This window comes from Rattus norvegicus, chromosome 5, assembly GCF_036323735.1.
Source record: "Rattus norvegicus strain BN/NHsdMcwi chromosome 5, GRCr8, whole genome shotgun sequence".
Lineage (NCBI taxonomy): Eukaryota > Metazoa > Chordata > Mammalia > Rodentia > Muridae > Rattus > Rattus norvegicus.
The window spans coordinates 27086481-27108029 of record NC_086023.1 but is presented as its reverse complement, the minus strand read 5'-3'; the positions used below and the strand labels follow the sequence as shown (position 1 = coordinate 27108029).

Genomic DNA, 21549 nt, shown 5'->3' with positions numbered 1-21549 from the left:
TATAATTAAAGGAAATTATTCATGTCAAGTCACTTTAGGGGATAACCATATGTTAGCAGAAAGCAAATATTAAGAGAGAAGAAAGATGGTTTGGATTTGGAAGCACATGCAGGGTACTGAGAATAAAGAAACGAGGCCACTGAGAGCAGACCTTTTGTTAACTGGTTATTGAGGACAGATGGTCAAATCTAGCCTATTTAGGCTGGTGGAGCCCTGGATTTTGTCTTAACACTCTGATTATGAAGCTATAATACACACAGAATTGCCCATTCTGCTGATGAGTAGGCAACTTGCTTCTTTTTGCCTGTTTGCATAGTTTATTTCTGTCTTTTATTGACTAGTTGGAATGTCACCTCAGTCAAAATGCTCATTAAATGACAATGTGTGGCGCTCTAGCAGCTGAGTTTTCTGAAGTGAGGTACTTTACTGCCCCCAAAATGCTCAAAGCAGTCGTTGTCGCTGGCTTGGCCTCAGGTTTGTAGGCCAGGCTTCCGTTTCCCATTGTTGCTTATGTAAGAAAGTCTGGTTGTGCGGTGTGATTCAGCAGGACCTCCCACACCCACAGACATTCCCATTCAGCATTCAAGAACATTAGACAACCTGAAGGTCTCAGAGAAGTTTTCCTCAGATCCACTGCCCTTTCTAGCCAAAAACTTCCTCCCGCATCAGCTGAATCCTCCCTGAAATTACCGAACTAGATAAAACATATTTTAAGTTTTACCTTAAAAGAAAATTCAATTGTCAGACTCTCAAGACTGTTTTCAGGCATCTGCTTAACACGCCTCTGTTTTAAGCCCCACCCCACCCATTTCCTCCTGCCCCTCTTTCCTCATTGGTTAGTTCCCGATCTGGTTTACCTCTACACACTTCCTACCCGCCCCCCACACACATGGCTGGCGCCCCTCCCTTGCCTGCCCACCCATCAAGCTGCCTGCAGAAGGATGTTTCCCTTGGCTTTCCTCCTCCCTGTTTACAGTTCCTCGGCAACAAAGAGCAGAAAGAGAAACCCTGCCCTCTGTTGAACAAAGTTCTCATTTGATTATATTTCTATCTCATTATGTGTCCCTGCACTTCTGCAGAGAGATGACATTGGTCCTTTCAGCTGAGCACCTTGATCTCACAGAAGGTAAAATGCCAGCCGCTTGGTGACTCTACCGTCCCATTTGCCCTTCCTGGATTCTCTCCTCTAATTCTGAGCACACTTATGGTAATGAGTTAGCCTGGCTCTAGGCTTCCCGTGACCCTTTTCCCCACAGGGCCACGGTGCTAGTGTGAGGTGTCAGAGACATAAACTTTCATTAGTGAGATTTCCAGGCAATGGCTTGGAAGCCTCCTCCTCCCCCCACCCTACCCCCTTCCTGTTAGCGCTGAGGAATGGCTTTCTTTTCTCTGTCCTTATCTCTACGGCCGGGCACAGGACCAAGTTATGGCTGTCACTTTTCAAGTGGCAACTAGGGAGGAAACACAACTTGGAAGCATGGCAGTAATCTCAACCGCTAACATTTGGATAGCCTTTAAACCTTACAGAGGGCATTCGTCTGCACTCCTTGAATCGTTGGTTATTTTAGAAGCTAGTTTGTGTTATTTGTATTTGTTCCAGCTTGAAAACAGAGAAATTGAACTCTGAGATAATACTAGAGATTACACTGCAAATAAACAACTAAGTTTAAAACCAGGGCTTCTAATAAGGACCTCCCTTTTTTTCTCAGATGATCACAGACTACCTTTACCTACCTATACCTTAAGTTCGATTCAACCTAGCTGGAGAATAATTAGACAATGATGGAAGCCTGAAAGTCATGTATGTGCTTTGTTTAACTGTGTAAACCTCCCAGCAGTTTTATTGCAAAAAAAAAAAAAAACCATAAGTTATATAAAATTTACTGCAGGAATTTTAAGTATAATGTGAAAATGTGATAGAATTAGAAGCTAACTGGTGTTTAAACATAAAGGATAGTGTAAAATATTAGGCTATCTTCATAATATAAGATACCTCAGAGCTGTTAACACTAGTCTCAAATGACATTTTAAAGTGAGAGCTGTGTATAAAATAAAAATGAAAACATATCGCAAATCTAGACATGACTTCTAATAATGTGTGCCAAACACATCTCAAGGAAAGACAGAAAATATTGTCACATTTGTACATATATAAACAAAGAGAAATGCACACATACCTCCATGGAAATGTTACAAATTATATTTTTAGATATTCTGTGAATTTCTAAAATTATATAGTTTTAACGTGGATTAATTTAATTTTATCAAGCAAAAATAATTGATTTCCAAATGCTCCTATCCTGCTGAGCACATTTTATTGCCGATATTACACATCATTTATTTCAAGGGCCTGTTATACCTGATGTCCATGAGAGACCTCACTTTGCCAAGTCTCTTCTTTTTTTCTTACACCCAGACATGTTTAGTGGCAGGTGTGTAGGCATGGACATGGGGTGTGGTGTTTTGTCAGCTCTCCCTCCTAGAGCCTTCTCTCCAGCAGAGATTCTGCCTAGAGGCCAAGCATATGTAGCTACTCCATGCTCTACCCTCTTTTACCCCATTACATATCACACACAATAAACAGAAAGTTAGTCTAAGCCTTCTCCCAATGACCTCTGTCGGAGATGCCCTACAGAAGCAGTTTTGTGAGGTCTGGCCTTTGTTTTACATATATTTACGTGTAATTGAATACATTCCCTCACACCTTATCACAAGGAAAGAGAACCTTCAGAGAGGGTGAAGCCATCTTCCCAAAGGCTTCTTCTCTTCAGATCAACCTCTTCCCTCAGAGCTCCACCTCCACTGTCTGCTGTACTCAGTATTTGACTCAACCTCTCCTCAGGAGGATGAGGCCCCTTCCTTGAAAACAGAGGTTCTCAACCTGAGGGTCACAGCCCCTTTGGCAAAACCTCTATCTTCAAATCTATTTACACTACAATTCAATAACAAATTATAGTTACAAAGTAGCAGCGAAAATAATTTTATGGTTGGGGTCACCATAACATGAGAAACTGTACTAAATGATCAGAGGCAGACACCCAAAGCCAACCATTGGACTGAGAATGGGGTCCCCAACGGAGGAGTTAGAGAAAGGACTGAAGGAGCTGAAGGGGTTCATAACCCCTTCATAGGAAGAACAACAATATCAACCAATCACACACACACACACACACACACACACACACACACACACACACACACACACACACACCCAGAGCTCCCAGGGACTAAACCACCAATCAAAGAGTCTATGTGGAGGGACCCATGGCTCCAGCTGTATATGTAGCAGAGGATGGCCTAGTCAGACATCAATAGGAGAGGCCCTTGGTCCTGTGAAGGCTCGATGCACCAGGGTAGGGGAATGCCAGGGTGAAGGGGCAGGAGGGAGTGGGTGGGCAGGTGGGGGAGCACCCTCATAGAAGCAGGAGGAAGGGGGAATAGAATAGGGCATTTCCGGAGGAGAAACTGGGAAAGGGGATAACATCTGAAGTGTAAATAAAGAAAATATCCAACAAAAGAAAAGAAAAGGGGAATAAAAGGATCACAGCATGAGGAAGGTTGAGGACCACTAGTCTAGAAGTTGTCTGTGAAGCAACCACATTCCCCTAAAGAGGATAGAACCTTCTTGAAACCAGCATCTTATGTTCTCCTGTGAGGAAAACATGTTTTCCTGCTAGCAAATCTTCTCCTGTTCTCTGACACAGGCGCAGGAAAGGTTGCCTGAACTTGTCAGATGTGTCAGGAGCTATTTTAGCATTCATAACCCTACTTCCTCCTTAGTGGCAGAAGGGGTGCTAGACACAACTAAGTTTCCTCATATTCAGCTCTTTCTTGCTCCAGTATAGAGAACTACATACTGAGAGGGATAAAAGAGTTGAAGGGCGTGCCAACCTTTCTAACTCAGTCAAGAGTACTTACCACATAACAAACACCCTCAACCCAAAGGCTTATGCCAATGGTGTCTGTTCCTCTTGTCTCTTAGTATGTTTATAGTTAATAAAGTAGGTTAGCATTCTGACAGGGGTGTGAGCGTGTGCTTGTGTGTGTGTGTGTGTGTGTGTGTGTGTGTGTGTGTGTGTGTGTGGAGTGGGAAGGTGGAAGTAGGAAGATTGTGAGTTCAAAGCCAGCCTGAGCTACATAGCAAAGTCCAAGCTACTCCATTTTGAAAAATCAAAAATAGAAAACAATAATTTTAAAGGATCCAATGATGAAAATTCATGGGATAAATTATGTCTTAATGTGAGGATTTGCTTTTAAAAAACTAAAAATGCTGAGAATCACGATTGATAGTAGCTACATTTTCACCTATCTACATATTCAGAGAATATAACTGTGCTTACATTGGTGTCAATCAAACAGCTCCTCTGGCCTAGGGTGGACCTCATCCTGCTGGGATGGCCTTGATTTTGAGTCTAGGAGTAGCTTCGAGATTAACCTCAAGTTGAGTGGCTTGGAAAAGTGTCAGCTAGAGTGTCTGGGCTGCCTCCCATGCCCTCACCCCTCCACCCCTTCACCTCACCTCACCTCACCCCCACCTCACACTGTACTCTGTTTTTTCCCAGGATCCCCTCTGGGTGACAATGAGGTTTTCCTCTGTTACAATCAGCTCCACACAATAGAAAGTCAAACTCGGGTGCTCAAAGCATGTCCTGACTCTACTCACACCCAGTGTGCTCCTATCACTTGGGGGAAGCAACAAAAATGTACTTCAAGCCCAAACCTAGGACAGAAGTCTTTAAAGGGCACCAATGAGGGAGCTACAGGTATCTCTCCCTGAGGATGTGGAGAGGGCTGTTAAGCGAAGGGTGCTGGGGAAAGGCATGGCCGCCAGTCTTTGCCTGCATCCACATTAGGAGAAGCAGTGTATAATCGGTAGCAGTGTATATTGTCACTGTTCTCCATGAGACTCTTTCTCGAGGAACATTGTGATGGGTTGTCATACTGGCTGGCTGGTTTATAGCAGAAACTTACTGTCTCCCAGTTCCAGAGACTCAAAATGTGAACTCAGAATGTCAGTAAGACTGTGCTTCCTCTGACTGCTCTAGGGAGACATTCCTAAAGCTTCTCACTTCTGTTCCTCCTGCGAACCTTGAATTTTGTAGGCCTATATCTGCTCCTCCACAGGGCATGGCCACTCCAGGAGTGGGAAAGGGCATTCTGAGATGTGGGAAAGCCAGAGCTGGTTAGGGGGCCCCCAGATCTGCAACAAGGCCAGGGACGTGGGGTTCTCAGACTCTTGGACATCCGGGCACCACTAGGAGTCGCAGAAGAGAGAATGGAGTCAGGGGTCTATGAGCTGGGACAGCACCTAGCCTATCCCAGCAGGGATTGTCCTGAGTTTGGTGGAGGCAGGCATGGTGGCAGTTGTGGCTGGGAACAGAGAGAGGCCTTCTATGGGAGATAAGGTTGCAGCTCTATAGGTGAAGGCCTTCTTCATAGCTCCCCATGGTGGATCTTGATGAAAAGAGACAGTCCATGGTCCTAAAGGGTTTCTTTTGTGTGAGAAGCATTACACATGTTCCAATCAGGAGTCTGGCAGGGAGCTGGGAGTCGCCTAAGCCTCAGGTGTGTGCCCACTGAGCCTCCAGGTCTCGACCTTACTGAACTTAGCACAGTTTTACATCCCACAGAATTCCTTGGCTTGTCATGACATAACTCCTATTTCTGCCTCTGCCTTTAGTTAACCATCTTCACCCTGTTCCTTGAATCTTGAAATCTCTTCTTACAAGGTCAGTGCCTCCTGTCATTGTGTTTGAGGCCTCCTGTTATCTAGTATGACCCTCTGTTGGGTAGTAGCTTTCCCTTGAGGTTAAAACCATTCATCTCAGAGAGAGGCTAGTTAAGACATAGGATGTCAGTTGAGATGAACAGCAGGATGTTCTAAGGGGAGATGATGCAGTCAGTCCTACAGGGAAACTCGTCAAGCTCTAGAAGTAAACAATTCCAGAAAAAGCTTGGACATGACCAGATACACTAGGTCTTCTCTACCCAAGCATATATAAGCTGTGAGGACTGCTGAGGAACATGTACAGATAAGCTAAGCTGCTTAGAAGAGGCTTGAACCAGCAAACTGGAAGGAGCAGAGACCAGACGAACTGCCTATGAGAGGCAGTGGCCAGCCTAGCTATCTGGGAGAGTCTCAGACCAACTAAGTGACCTGGAAAGGACACTCTCCAACCTGCTGAGATGTGTTCAGGTTGTGTGGTGCGCTCCAAGTTTCCACCTTTCATCCGGGAGTAAGCCTGTGGCAATGCAGCTGTCCTTGCCTCTGTTGTCCTTGTCTCTGTTCATGAAAGTCATTCCATAAACCCATTGGTTCAACAATGTAAACATTAATAGTGTCTATACTTTGGTCTGTTGTTGATTCCTGTGGTGGTTGGACCCCCCCCCCCACAGACTCATGTGTTTGAAAGCATGCCCCACAGGGAGGAGGTGTGGCCTCGTTGAAGTACATGTGGCCTTACTGGAGGTAGTATGTCACTGTGGAGGTGGGCTTTGAGGTCTCCTATGCTCAAGCTACACCTAGTATGGTACACAGTCTCCTTCTGCTGCCTGCCAATCAAGATGTAGAACATTCAGTTCCTTCTCCAGCACCATGTCTGCCTGGACACCACTATGTTTCCTGCCATGATGTCAATGGACTGAATTTCTGAAACTGTAAACTAGCCCCAATTAAATGTTTTTCTTTATAATATTTATCTTGATCATGACCTCTCTTCACAGCAATAAAACCCTAAGACAGTTCCCTATCTCTTGGATGAGTAGATAATCATTCATGCCTCCCTAAGAATAGTAACAAAAACATGCAATAGTGACTGAATGATAACTACAGAATCATGGTTCCAAAGAAGTCCTAACCATAGTGCACTAGTGCATTTAAGCTTCTGTGAGAAAGACAAAAAACAAATGGCTTGTGAGCAATAATTATTTTTCTTAGTTCTCAAGGTTGGAGAATCTACAACAAGGATACCAATAGATTCAGTGTATAGTAAGGACATATTTTCTGCAATATAAAATGTGTCATAACTTGATGATAGAAAGACAACACAGCTTCTTTTATTAGAGCACTAATTCCTTGCATCAGACCCTCTTCCCTAAGACAGAATTACTACCTGATAGTCCTGCTTCCTCATAACCATCACATTGGTGATTAGGTTTCAACATAAAAATTTGGGGGAAGCAGAAATACTCGGCCCATATATCGTAGGGAAATAAAACTTCAACATGCCTTTCTGGGTAAATATAACTCAACCCACAACATCTACTTGTGATTTACTAAACAGAACCAATATAGGACACTGGTGGTTCAACAAGACTTACAAGCCAACAGTGTAGAAAGTTCAAGAGCAAGAAAGTGAAGCATAGTGTGCTGATCCCTGCTTCTCTGCCCTAGAGATGTAAAGAGCACCCCATATAAACAGGAAAGGGAAGTTTCACTTCTATAATGTAAAGATTTTATTTAGAATTCATACATGACTATCACATTTATATCATCTCCAACCTCCCTCTACCCTCCTACTCCTCTCAAATTCATGGCTTCTTGTTCTATAATTCTTAATCTTATATAGTTACACACACACACACACACACACACACACACACACACGCGTGTGTGTGTGTGTGTGTGTGTGTGTGTGTGTTTTCCTGAACCTCTTCATGTAGCAGTGACAGGCAAACTAGAGTACCTCTTTAGGAGGTCGGCCTTATTAACAAAATAATTTAAAATGGAACTGACTGGAAACAAAAGGACAGTTTTGATAGAGCTTAAGGGATAAACACGGGCCAGGTAGACTTCAACTCCTGCCCAGGGAGGAGAATGGAGGAGGGAAAGGGAAACACTCTGCTATGTAAGCTGGCATGGAGCTCAACAATCGGCCACATGATAGAGAGAGAAGAGAAAGAGTAAGAGTAAGAAAGCCAAGAAATTGGGGGGAAAATCCAAAGTGGGGAAAAGCATGCTTCGTAAAGAGATAAAAAGAAGAAAAGGGAATTCAGACAAATCAAAAGACTTACAACCCCACCTAGCTGAGATCTGTAGCCTTCTGCATCGGGGGCAGGGTTTCTGGGAAAGAATTTTGCATTATATCATTTTTTAAAGCATACTTATTCTGCTGTCTTTAGCATGGCTTAGGGTAAGGCTGTCTTCCTAAGGATTGTCCCTTAAGCAACATGACCAAAACTACCCAACTGGCGTGTTAGGTCTCCACCCGGGCCAGAGATTCTATTTTCTTGAACAAGAACTTTATTTCTACAGTAAGAGTAGAGCCTTATAACAACTCCCTTGTCCACACTGATATGTCTATTGCGTTGTCATTCTGTGGGTCTTGTTAAGGCAACAATATTATTGAGATTTCAGGTTACGGTATCCCCATCATGTCTAGAAGACACTATTAGTATCATTCATTCTGGACCTCTGGCTCTTAAAATCTTTCTGTCCCGCTTTCCACAATGTCTCTGCAGTTGTAGGTGGAGGAGCATTATAGATGTGCAAGTAGGACTGGGTGCCTATGGTCACTAATTACCTTCATTTTGACCAGTCATGGATCTCTGGAATGGACTATCTACTGCAAAAAGAAACTCCCTTGGTGAGGAGTGCTACAGGTATAAGGATAAGGACTTAGAATAGCATTGGAAATTACAGTTCTTTAGGAAAATAGCAGAACTTTTTGTCCATAAACTCTCCCCTGGAGCAATCAGGTGATGGGGAGGGAAACTGAGAAGACAGACCTCTCATGTCATTACATGGTCCTGTAGTTGTCTCCTTTTTGTCCCAATAGTGTTCAGTCTTTCAAATTGTAGGTTCATGAAACCAAGTCTAGTTTTATATTTGTGACTACAAATGGAGCCTTACACATTGAGAAATTAGCACTCCTGGTTTTAATTATTCTCAAACAACTCCAAAGTCTACAATGAGGCCAGGTCCCTTGCAGGAGAGTAATTTTGATTCCCTCAAGAACAATCCCTGGGCTGGAGAGCCCTTCCCACTGATTATACACGGATCTTCCATATAACATGTTAGAGCTTTGTCCCTTGATGTCAAATTTGGGTCTTAAAATGTTTTTTTCATGACTTTACATAGCTTTTTGGCATGCAGATTAATGATAATAGTAGTTTAGCCTCTTTGTCTATTAATACAACAGCTGTGCCCATTTCGTAGATTTAATATCATTAGGTTCTATCTTCTTGCTTCTTTGACTACCTGGGAAATTTTTACTGGATTGTAGAAAATGCAGTCATTACTATGCTGAGCATTATATATTCTTATTTTCTTCCAAACATCTTTGAGATTTGCTCTAGAATGAAATCAAGGTGCATGAAGGCTGTACGGTTGTGATTTTTGCCTTTTGTTTTGTCATGTAGAGCTGAAGCTTGGCCTTTTCGGGCTAATTATTCTTCTACATAAGAGAGACCTTTGCATGGATACTTTTCTTTTTTTTTCTTTTTTTCATCTTTATTAAATTGGGTATTTCTTATTTACATTTCTTTTTTTATTAACTTGAGTATTTCTTATATACATTTCAAGTGTTATTCCCTTTCCCGGTTTCCGGGCAAACATCCCCCTCCCCCCTCCCCTTCCTTATGGGTGTTCCCCTCCCAACCCTCCCCCCATTGCCGCCCTCCCCCCATAGTCTAGTTCACTGGGGGTTCAGTCTTAGCAGGACCCAGGGCTTCCCCTTCCACTGGTGCTCTTACTAGGATATTCATTGCTACCTATGGGGTCAGAGTCCAGGGTCAGTCCATGTATAGTCTTTAGGTAGTGGCTTAGTCCCTGGAAGCTCTGGTTGCTTGACATTGTTGTACTTTTGGGGTCTCGAGCCCCTTCAAGCTCTTCCAGTTCTTTCTCTGATTCCTTCAACGGGGGACCTATTCTCAGTTCAGTGGTTTGCTGCTGGCATTCGCCTCTGTATTTGCTGTATTCTGGCTGTGTCTCTCAGGAGCGATCTACATCCAGCTCCTGTCGGTCTGCACTTCTTTGCTTCAACTGGAGGGCAACATGTAGAAGAATGCAGATCGATCCATCCTTATCACCCTGTACAAAGCTTAAGTCCAAGTGGATCAAGGACCTCCACATCAAACCAGACACACTCAAACTAATAGAAGAAAAACTAGGGAAGCATCTGGAACACATGGGCACTGGAAAAAATTTCCTGAACAAAACACCAATGGCTTATGCTCTAAGATCAAGAATTGACAAATGGGATCTCATAAAACTGCAAAGCTTCTGTAAGGCAAAGGACACTGTGGTTAGGACAAAACGGCAACCAACAGATTGGGAAAAGATCTTTACCAATCCTACAACAGATAGAGGCCTTATATCCAAAATATACAAAGAACTCAAGAAGTTAGACCGCAGGGAAACAAATAACCCTATTAAAAATGGGGTTCAGAGCTAAACAAAGAATTCACAGCTGAGGAATGCCGAATGGCTGAGAAACACCTAAAGAAATGTTCAACATCTTTAGTCATAAGGGAAATGCAAATCAAAACAACCCTGAGATTTCACCTCACACCAGTCAGAATGGCTAAGATCAAAAACTCAGGTGACAGCAGATGCTGGCGAGGATGTGGAGAAAGAGGAACACTCCTCCATTGTTGGTGGGATTGCAGACTGGTAAAACCATTCTGGAAATCAGTCTGGAGGTTCCTCAGAAAATTGGACATTGAACTGCCTGAGGATCCAGCTATACCTCTCTTGGGCCTATACCCAAAAGATGCCTCAACATATAAAGGAGACACGTGCTCCACTATGTTCATCGCAGCCTTATTTATAATAGCCAGAAACTGGAAAGAACCCAGATGCCCTTCAACAGAGGAATGGATGCATGGATACTTTTCAATGCCCTGTGATCTTGACATTTTCTAGTGTGGATAGCAGAAACAGACCCTGTCTTTAACTGTGTGCATCGAATACTATTGCCTCTGGTCTTCTCAGGTCGATCCCTAGACTCAGGTGGTTTCCTCAGATACATGTGCTATGGACCAAGTGGCTTAAACAACACTGGTTTCTTTTCTTGCAGTTCTGAAGGCTAGAAGTCCATTGTTTCAGCGAGGTTACATTGTGGTAAGCCCTGACCACCAGGTTAGAATATGTCTGCCTTCTCACTGTCTCCTTATATATCCTTCCTCACTGAATGTTTGTAAAGAAGGAGATTTTTTTTATTATTATAACGGTACCAATTCTATCAGATCAGGGCCCCCGCCTCTTTACAACCCCCTCCCCCTACAATTACCTCTTAAAAGTCAGCTCCCTGTATAGATAGCACAGTGGGGCCAAGAGCTTCACCATGTGAAGGGACAGCACAACCCAATCCATAATCTATTATCTCACTATTGCTTGTGCACTTTGTCCAGTTTCTGATACGGATGTAAATCTTTTCCTTGTACTTTTGTCTTGGAAGCAGGATTTATAATCTCTTTTCAAAATGGAGAGCCGTATATGCCTCACTAGCAGCTAAACCTTCTTATCAACTCTTTGGCAAAATGATCATTGTAGAAGCTGCTGTAAGCTCATCGATCCTTGAAGTAAGTTTATATTTTGTTTATCTCACCACTGTGTTGCACACTCATTTATTTGTAAAATAGTGGCATTTGTATCTGTGAATCGTTACTTCTGTTTGTAGGCAAAAGTTAGTGTGGATTATGAACACGAAGGATACCTGTGGGGAGAGCAAGATGGCTCAGGTGGGAGAGGTGCTTACCACACAAGCCTGGAATCCTGATTTTGGAGTCCATAACCTACATAAAGATGGAAATAGGGAGCTGGCACCATAAAGCTGTCATCTGACTTCCACACGAATACCAACACACACACACACACACACACACACACACACACACACACACACACACACACACTACCTTTTAAAAGAAAACTTGTAAAATAGGTACGGTTATGCAACTTGAATCATATACAGCCATTTAGAGGTGAAGTGTGTTACTGGTTAACTCTAAGTCATCAATAATACACTTGTGTCACATAAGGAAAGGAATGAAAGTACTTCCTCTAGGAGTCATTTAAACAAGACCAAGTCCAAATTTAAATTCTTTACTTCCTCCTCCCTTTGTCTTCCATGTTTTATCCGTTGTATGTGTGTGAGTCTGTGTCTACCTAAAGGACATCTTGTGAATTTGTCACTGTGTCTGACCCTGTATGTCTCTGTGTGGCTATGTGGCCGGTTGGCTGGGTGTGGTCTGTATCTAACAAAGGGATTTGCTCTGTATTTATTGAACAGAACAGAGAGCATCACATGGGTAAGGAATGAGATACTTTACAGAACTCTTCAACTTTATGAGGGATTAAGTCACTGACTCAAATAGCAAACAGCATCATAAACATCATAGTTGGGACAGAGCATACCCAAGATACCCCTGCCCAGTACCCCAGGTGCCACTTAGATGACCAAGTAAGTAGTGGACAGATGGAAGAGAAAGAGAAGCAAGGCAGTGTGAGAACAATGAAGAGAGGCAGAACTGGAGACTACAAGGTAGTGAGGAACAGCCTGATGTGAGTAGCCTGGGATGTCATCTGAGGTCCTGCCAGTCTAGGTACATGACCCTGCACCACCAGAGGTCTGTCTCAATGTCCATAGCCCATGTTATCACCAAAGGCTTTATGGATGTCACTGGTCTTGGCTGCTGCCTGGAGCCATGTTGATGTCTAAGGGCTGAGCGGAGCTGTTCCCACTCCTCACCCTCTGTGGCACTTGGAAGGACTGGCCCTACTCCTTGCCTGGGCAGTGTGAGAGAGCTGGCCCTGACCCTCGATAGCTACAGTACTTGAGAGAGGGCCCTGAACCTCACCTGAACAGCACGGTAGTGCTGGCCCTGGTGGCATGGGTGTGGGAATGCCAGCCCTAGGGTGTGAGAGGGAGAGAGGTGGCTCCATCTCTCAACTGGGCGGTGCTGGAGAGCTGGCCCAAGTGGTGCGAGTGTGCGAGAACTGTCAGGCTGACCAACTCAGCTGCTACCTAGGCCCAGATCCAGAGCTTTGACTTGGCCCACCCCAGTATCTACCCCATCTAGGAACTGCTGGAGCATACAAGAAAGGGGCAGTTCTACAGATCCAGATACAAAGTTGCAAGGTCTCCTTGACAACAACAGGATAGCTAAGAGGAGTCCCTGTGAGAATCCAGTATTGAGAGTGTAACAGAATCCAGAGGTCTGGAACCAGAGCCATGACTCATTGAAGTGAACATTTGCAAGGAAAGCTGTCTGGCAAAAGGGAACACCATGGGTCACACCGTGACACACTGCAGCTTCCACTGCAAGATGGTTTTTACTTATTTTTCTTTTTTAATTTTTAATTTTTGTTTTCTTTTGCAGGGGAGGTCCTAAGAGCAGAGGTCAGATACGAAGGGACAGGGAGATGAGTGGGATTAGGGTGCATGACATGAACATCAAAGGACCAATAATATGTTAAAAAAAATCGTTTATCAATCAATATCTAAGTGATGTTTCTGACAATTATGGGAGGTTCATTTAATAAGATTGCTTCCAACCTCTATTCTGCTGCATTCAGCAGATGATTATCAGAGCATGCATGTATTATTCTGGTCAGGGAAAAGGGAGAGCACTAATTAAAGGTGACAGCTGTCCGTCAGCTTAGGTTGTAAAACCTGATTACACGCGAAAGCCAAGGCGAGTGATGTTAGCTGTTACGTTGTTCCCTTAAACACAGGCTAAACAAAGAGGCTGAGGAGGAGAGCCGGCTTGAGTCTTAAGGGACCTCAAGGTGTGTTATTAACTCTGTCTGTAAGGTCCAGCAAGAGTTCCATCTCTTAGAATGTGAGGGATACGTTTACAAATTAAAAACATTACGTAGAGCCTACAAATTCGCTGATGAGTCAGAACAAGAATGAAAATTAATATTCCCGTCCCTGAATAGTTGCAGCTTGAAAGGAGTCATGACACAGAGGAGCAGAGCAGAGGGTGTGGTCAAGAACACGTATGTAAAACTTGTATGAACTCTGTATGTCCAACTTCAGTATTCCTCACAATTCTCAGCTGGATCCCAACCCTAGGCCAAGCTCAAAATCAACCTTTTCTATCAAGCTATGCTCCACTTCTGTGCCACAGTAACCTGACTACAGCGCAAACAATCTCTCCCTTACGTAGATGCACATAGCGTTAAGGTGGTGGTTATCTTCAGCCATCCACTAGTATTCATCTTTAACATGTGGCATTGTGCTGCTCAGCATGGTATAGCTCTCATAGGACTCAGAATGGGGCCTCTATGACTTGTGCAGTCAGGGTTTAGTACAGTGCCTGCTCCCTAACGTGCTTGTTTGAGAACAGACGGGGCAAGTGCCTGTCTCTGGGAAGCTTCAGGAGCAGCCGGCATCAGAGGCACATATAAAACATCTCCTCTGAGGCAAAGTTTAGAGCAGAGACTAAAGGAACAGCCATTCAGAGCCTGCCCCACCTGGTGGGGTGATATATATATATATATATATATCACCACCAAAACTAGGTAAGATTGATGAAGCTAAAAAGTTCATGCTGAAAGGGACTGGATATAGAGACACAACCAGAGCATATCAAATACAGAGGCGAATGCCAGCAGCAAACCACTGAACTGAGAATGGAACCCCATTAAAGGAATCTTAGAAAGGACTGGAAGAGCTTGAAGGGGCTCGAGACCCCATATGAACAACAATGCCAAGGAACCAGAGCTTCCAGGGACTAAGCCACTACCCAAAGACTGTACATGGACTGACCCTGGCCTCCAACTGCATATGTATGCAGAGAATAGCCTAGTAAGAGCACCAGTGGAAGGGGAAGCCCTTGGTCCTGCCAAGGTTGGACCCCCAGTGCAGGGGAATATGGGGGGGCAGTAAGGGGATGGATGGAGGAATACCGGTATGGGGGAGGGGGACGGGATAGGGAGCTTCTGGACAGGAAACCAGGAGAGGGAATACCATTTGAAATGTAAATAAAGAAATATATCCAATTGAAAGAAAAGTCTCCTCTGTTGATCTGACAGCAACTAACAGGTCTCCGAAGTGGGGCTGTTTACATTCTACTCCGTGCCTGCTACACGTTCACAAATCAAGATTTCCAAGATGGCGTTTCTGCTACAGCCAAAAGGAGCAAGGAGCCCTGGCAGCCATCATTCCTCACTTGGAAAGAATCGTGGAAGAGACGGGGTGGGAACGGGAGAGACTCCATGCAAGTTATCTCTCCTCCAATTCGGGCTTTGTGCTGATTCACTTCTTCCCGCGGTCTCCTCAACATTCCAATTCACTGTTGATTCCAATAGTAGTTCATCAATGTGATTTCTGTATTGAACACAGGACTCAGAAAAAAAATTTAACTTCTTGTTAATCTGCTCAGTGATGACTGTGCCCTGCTGAAGCATGTCTGTGGCCCTGAAATGAGTGAATCGGGCTGATAGGAGGCCACAAAGTCACTCTCAGCACTGTGCTGGCCATTTTCTCTCTTTTCTTGGTTCAAATAACTAGTGTCTAAGGAGTCACGTTTTTGTCCAAAAATTAAAAGTAATGAAGAGATGAATTAATTTACCTCTTAATGACAATGCCCACACACACCCACACATATGTACACAAATGTGCACCAGCTCTACTCTTGAAGGAGAAAAAAAATCATTTAGGGAGATATGCCATTTTGCAAAATTGCTGGGAAGTAGTTAATTGCTCCTTTCAGAGCAATGGCTGTTGTAAAATGTTATGCTAAGCAGATTGTACCGGGAGGTTCTTGCATTTCTGAGTTGTTATTCTCTGTCAGCCAGCAAGGATGCCAGGGCTCAGAGAGAAGGGAGTTTACTCAGGGTCATGAATTCAGTCTGATGACTAGGGTTCCAACGTGGCTCTGTGTGTGTGCAAGGCCAAATTTTTAAGTTACATTGTATCTATGCAACACCATGTAAACAGCCCGTGAGACAGGTTTGTCAAACATTGTAGCAGTCGTTCTGCTGGCTTTGGAGAGTAGTTGTGAGTAACACAAATATTTGCCCTTTAACATTCTGTGGGTGGCCAGTCACGTGAATGCAAAGCAGAAGGAAGGAGGGTAGAAGAAAATGGGACAGAGAAAACAAGCGGACATACAGGCAGATAAATGGATCAACAGACACACACTGGCAGATCTTGTAAAAGACTCAGTTTCAAGTCCTCCCCATCCTCCCTCGTGTACATCCGTTCCATGGCAAACAAATGAAAGCCACTATTTTACCTGTAAAAATGATGTGGCTAATAATAATAGCTACTTCAAGGGACAATGGCATGCTCATTATCTTGATTGTAGAAATATTCCACAAGTGTATACACATGTCAAAATTTACAAATGCGCTCTTCGTGGGTGCAGTTTGTTGTGTGTTAATTATACTTCAATAAAGCGATCAAAACAGTAAGAAGTGCAGCAGCCCAGCCATCATTAAGAAACAAGCAGGATAGGATGAATAAACACCTAGATGCCCACACGAAGGAAGCTGTCAGTAAGTACCCTTGCTGTTTTCAGGAGATTTCTTCAATGTTTACCTCCATCCACCCTCTCCCCTCCTTCTCTCTCCCTTTCCTTCCTTCTGCCTCCCTCCTTCCCTCCTTCTTGCTCCCTTCTCTATCTTCCTTGTGTCCTAGCTTTTCTTTCTTATTCTAATCAAAAAATATTGTAACTATAAAAATTCTATTTTCTTTCAGGACTCTTCAGGTTTGCTGAAGGGTAATTGACAAATGAAACTTGCTATCCTTCAGACGCATGAACTGATGTTCTGGTGCACATATACAAAGTAAAGTGCTAGGGAAGCCCTTGGTCCTGCCAAGACTGAACCCCCAGTGAACATGACTGTTGTGGGGAGGGCGGCAATGGGGGAGGATGGGGAGGGGAGGCCAATAGAGAAGGGGAGGGGGAGGGGGGAGGGGATGTTGGCTCGGAAACTGAGAAGGGAAATAACAATCGAAATGTAAATAAGAAATACTCAAGTTAATAAAGATGGGGGAAAAAAAAGTAAAGTGCTGGGCACCATGATGTGGACTAATGCATCTATCCCTTCCGATAGTCTCCTCTGTGGGTATGTGTGCACAGTCTGGCCTCTTAGTGACTTGCAAACACAATTCAGTAAATTACTTATAATCACAGTGCTGGACATTGGGTATTAATATTGAATAGTAAATGTCATACTCCTTGTGTGACATGTTCCCACTACCCAGCACGGACCATGCCAAGCACATGGCAAACACCCTACTCTCACATTCTAAGGCATGCAGTTCTTTTAGCTTCCCTATATGGGTAAAGAAGATTGCATAGTGTTTGTCTTTGGGTACCTGCCTTATTTCACTTAACAAACATTTCTGGAAGTTCATCTATGTTATTAAACGAACATTAATTAGAGGTTAGAGAGACAGCTCAGCAGTTAAAAGCACATACTGTTCTTGTTCAATCCTTAGCACCTACACTGAGTGACTTACAACCATATATAACTCTGCTTCAGAAGGAGCAACTCTTAAGGCCTCCAAAGTCACCCACACTCACATACAGATACCCCTACCCCACACACACACTCACACACATCACATAATATCATATCACATCATGCACACACACATGCATACTTTTAAATGATTAAAAATAAATATATTTTAAAATTAGAAAAAAATTAAAATTTATAAATAGAAAATGGCAGGATTTTCTTCTTTTAGGGCAGAGTAATAGGGTCCCATTTTGTAATACTGCTCGTCCTGATTAACTTCTTGATGGATTCTAAGGTTGATTCCACACCTTGTAAATAATGCTACAAAGACCATACCCAAATAGGTATGTGTTTGAGACACTGACGTCATAGTCTCTGCCATGGCTTGATTGTGCAGTAGTTCCATTTCTAAGACTTTGAGGAGCCTGTCGATTGTTTTCCAACAATACACGGGGCTCCCTCTCCACAGCCTCATCTGGACTTTTGGGTTGGATGGCAGTCACCTAAATATGTGGTGTCTCTTTGTGTATCACTCCCTGATGGCAATACTGAATACCACTGGCAGTGTTTCTGCAATATCCCTTGAGAGGACTGTCTACTGAGGTCCCTTTGAGTGGTTTTAATCAGGCAAACTTTTCCTTACTCTTGAATTGAGTTATTCATACATTTTTCAACAACCCACTCTCAGATGTTTGACTTACAAGAATACATACACACACACACACAGAGAGAGAGAGAGAGAGAGAGAGAGAGAGAGAGAGAGAGAGATGTCTCTTTACTCAGTATAGTGTATCCTTTGCTATATATACATAAACATTTCAGCCTGAAACTCTCTCGTTTCTTAACCTGGCTGGTGGGGGCAGGGAGGGCTTCTCAGCCAAGACACTGCTCACAGTAATATCAAGAAGTTTCCCTACAGTTTCTTCTGAGCTCTTTTCAATGTCTGGTCTTGATTTAACTCCTCCACCCTCCAGAGGTGGTGTGGGTGTAAGACATGGTTCCACTTCATTCTTCCTCCCAGGGATTCCTTCTTCCAGCCACTGCTGACTTTTCAGCCTTCCCTTCTCCATGTCCCAATGTGTACACTGTGCACCGTGGCTGGCAACATGTCTGTTTAATTCTATACTCTGTACTTTGTTCTAATAATCTACACGTCTGCTTTTATCTGGTGCCATACTGTTTGAATTATTATAGCTTCATGATGTACCCTGAAACCAGATACCCAGATGTCTCCAGGTTTTATGCTGTTGTTTGGGTTATTTTGTTTCATATTTTGAGTTGGAAATTCTGGGTCTTTTGTCATTCCATATGAAAGTTTGGTATTTTTATTTTTGTGTCTGTAAAACACCATGGGTGTTTTGACAGAAGTTGCCAATTTGGCTACTATGGACGTTTTACCATACTTTATGTCCTAGTCAAATGTCCACTAAAAGGACATTTATTTCTGTCTCTTATATCTGGTTTCTAATTCATCTGAGGGGAAAAGAAGGTAATGGGGGAGCAGGAGATGAACAGAAGCACAGTCCTCAGGAAAGTTAACGGTGGTATTCAGAGACCCTGAGAGTAGAAACACAAGCCTTCTTCCCTCCCCCATATTGCTGATGCTCCTGGGACCTGATCTGCAAAGCTCTCCTACACTGTTCTTCTTGGGAGGCAGCCAGGAGGGTCCTATTAGAACTATTTTCATTTAGGAATGCTGTTTATTTTATTTGTTGACTAAATGTAGGTTCTTTTCATGGGAAGGAATCATAATGACAAAAAAAAGCTAAAAAAGGAAGCATCTCTCACAAGCTGTCATCTGTCAGTCTGACGGCTAATGCTATCGATGCTGACTGTGAAGATGCTGCCGTAGATACCTCTCATCAGCAGACAAGGGAGGGTTAAAAATCCAGCTCAATCTGAGAAATCATCTCCAGACTCAGCTCAGTACACCCTCTGCACTTTCTGTCAAGATGTCCGGACTAGAAAGAAAAGAAGAGTGCCTACCCTTCCCAACTCATGCATCAAAAGTTCATCCGAGGGACTGGAGAGGTGGCTCAGTGGTTAAGACCAGGGGATGCTCTTCCAGAGGTCCTGAGTTCAATTCCCAACAACCACACGGTGGCTCATAACCATCTATAATGGGATCTTCTCGTGAGAGTGCTCACATACACAAAATAAAACCTAAAACCTGAAGAAGAAAAAAAAGCAAGCCCAGCCATCTTCACAAGTTCTGTGGGCAGGCACAAGGAAGCAAGGGGCTCCCTGATAACCTTGCACTTCTGCTCTGAGGACGAGAGTCTTGTATGTCCTCATTCTTGTGTCCTCTGGGTTTTGCTGTGGACACAGTTCACTTTCTGTGGGGCATAGACAAAGCCCCAGAGGTATGTCACACCAGTCACTGTCCCTCCTCCAGGCAATGAATCAAAAGCATGGAGGCCTGATTTTTCTCTAATTGATTTAGGCCTGGGCCTGGACTGCCACCATTTCATATTCTCAGCCAGCTATTTCCTTCATGACAAATGATTGCGGTGCCTGGTCAGGAAGAGGCCTGGTGGGAAGGACTAGATCGTTCTGGAGGCTGGGGAAATAAAAGTCCTTTTCTCTGGTTCAAATGCAATTTGGGTAATGGAGACAGCAAGCCATTGTCCACATCGTTCACCAGAGAAGAGTCACTCTCCCCCACACCCAGCCATCCTCTCAGCAGCTTCTGTCTAGCGGGATTCATTTCGACCTTGTCTCCCAGCAATATCTCCCTTGTGGTTTCGTTGTAGCTTGAAATTAAGCATACTGGCCCCAGAACTAACTTACCAAGACTTGGGGGAGGGGTAAGGTAGGTTAAGGGACACAAAGACCCTTCCAGAGCATCCTTTCTCCTAGGTAACCATTCATTTGTAAGCATGGCCTAGAAACACAGAGCAATGGTTTCTATATCAGTGCATCATGGCTGCCCAGTATGTAACTCTGTCTTTGGTATCCTCAGCATTTGATAGGGTTTCAGTGTGAGTTTGAAACCAGAATTCTGTCCATGCAACCTGTCCCAGGAGCCAGTGAGTGGTGAGAGCCATTGAATGCTAACAGTATCCTTTATTCAGAGAGCTGGCAGTCTGAGAAGACGACGGGTGGATATCCTTAAACTGTCTCACCAGTGTGAACTGAAGTTTCCAAGAAAAATACTTCTAATAATGCCGATTGGACATAGAGGGTGTGGAGGCTACAAATTGGAAGGCAAAGTTATCATGGCTATGTTTAGCCCCCTTGGTGGCCATGTTTGCTCACCTTCTTGTGTGAACATCCTTGTTCCTGTTAGTCAGAATGTACAAACCAACCCCAAGTTTTGACCAACTCAAATGCTAAGAACATCATCGGATAGTATCAAAAGCTTTTAGCAGAGGTTTCCCAGTTCCATTGTAATTCACTTACCTGATTGTTCCACTCCTGTGTTTGGGGAAAAAAAAAAACAGCCTGGATTTACAGTTTTCTCTCCGTCCTGTTACTATGAAAACAGTATCGTGAGACTATCACCATTCAAAACATAGAACTGTGTTCCCAGGCCGTGATCACTCCCATTGGCTCTAGAATAAATTCCATTCTTTTGAGGGCAGACCCTGTGTCAAACCCTGTCAACTTTAGTCAGCTGATGACACAGGAAGACAGAGCAAAGGAAATCAGTGATGATAGACTTTAGTTTTTCAGTCAGATTTATGGCATTTGTCCTTTTCCTGTCAGCCTCTCTCCTCTCTATATAGAACAGCTTCCCATACACCTCAGCAGCTGAGGAGATGGCCCTGTGGGTAAAGCGCTTGCTGTATATGAATGAGAGCCTGAGGTCAACCCCTGAAATCCATGTAAAAAAGGCTAAGTGTGGCAGTGTGAGCCTACCGGTCCAGTGCTGGGAAGCAGACGGGGATATCCCAGCGGCTTACTGACCAGCTAGTCTAGTAGTGGCGGCTTGAATACGCTCGTCCCATGGGAAGTGTGTCACTGTGTAGACAGGCTTTGAGGGGCTCCTAGTGTTCAAGCTCCACGCTGTACAGAAGAGAGCCTCCTAACCGCCTGTGGAAATCAGTCTTCTCCTGGCTGCCTTCAGATCAAAATGTAGAACTCTCAACTCCTCTACACCATGTCTGATGCCATGAGTCTCGCCA

At 43.8% G+C, this 21549-nt stretch overlaps 1 protein-coding gene across 2 annotated transcripts in view; it reads right to left on the bottom strand.

The window, feature by feature from the left end:
• Positions 1–775, bottom strand: part of Clvs1 (clavesin 1) — a 294395-nt gene extending 293620 nt beyond the window's left edge. Inside the window, exon 1 of one of the 2 annotated variants that reach the window (XM_063288103.1) lies at positions 722–775. The gene's annotated coding sequence lies outside the window, so the exon portion shown is untranslated. The remainder of the gene's footprint in view (positions 1–721) is intronic. The other variant, XM_063288101.1, reaches the window with a different exon arrangement.
• Positions 776–21549: the final 20774 nt, after the last annotated feature.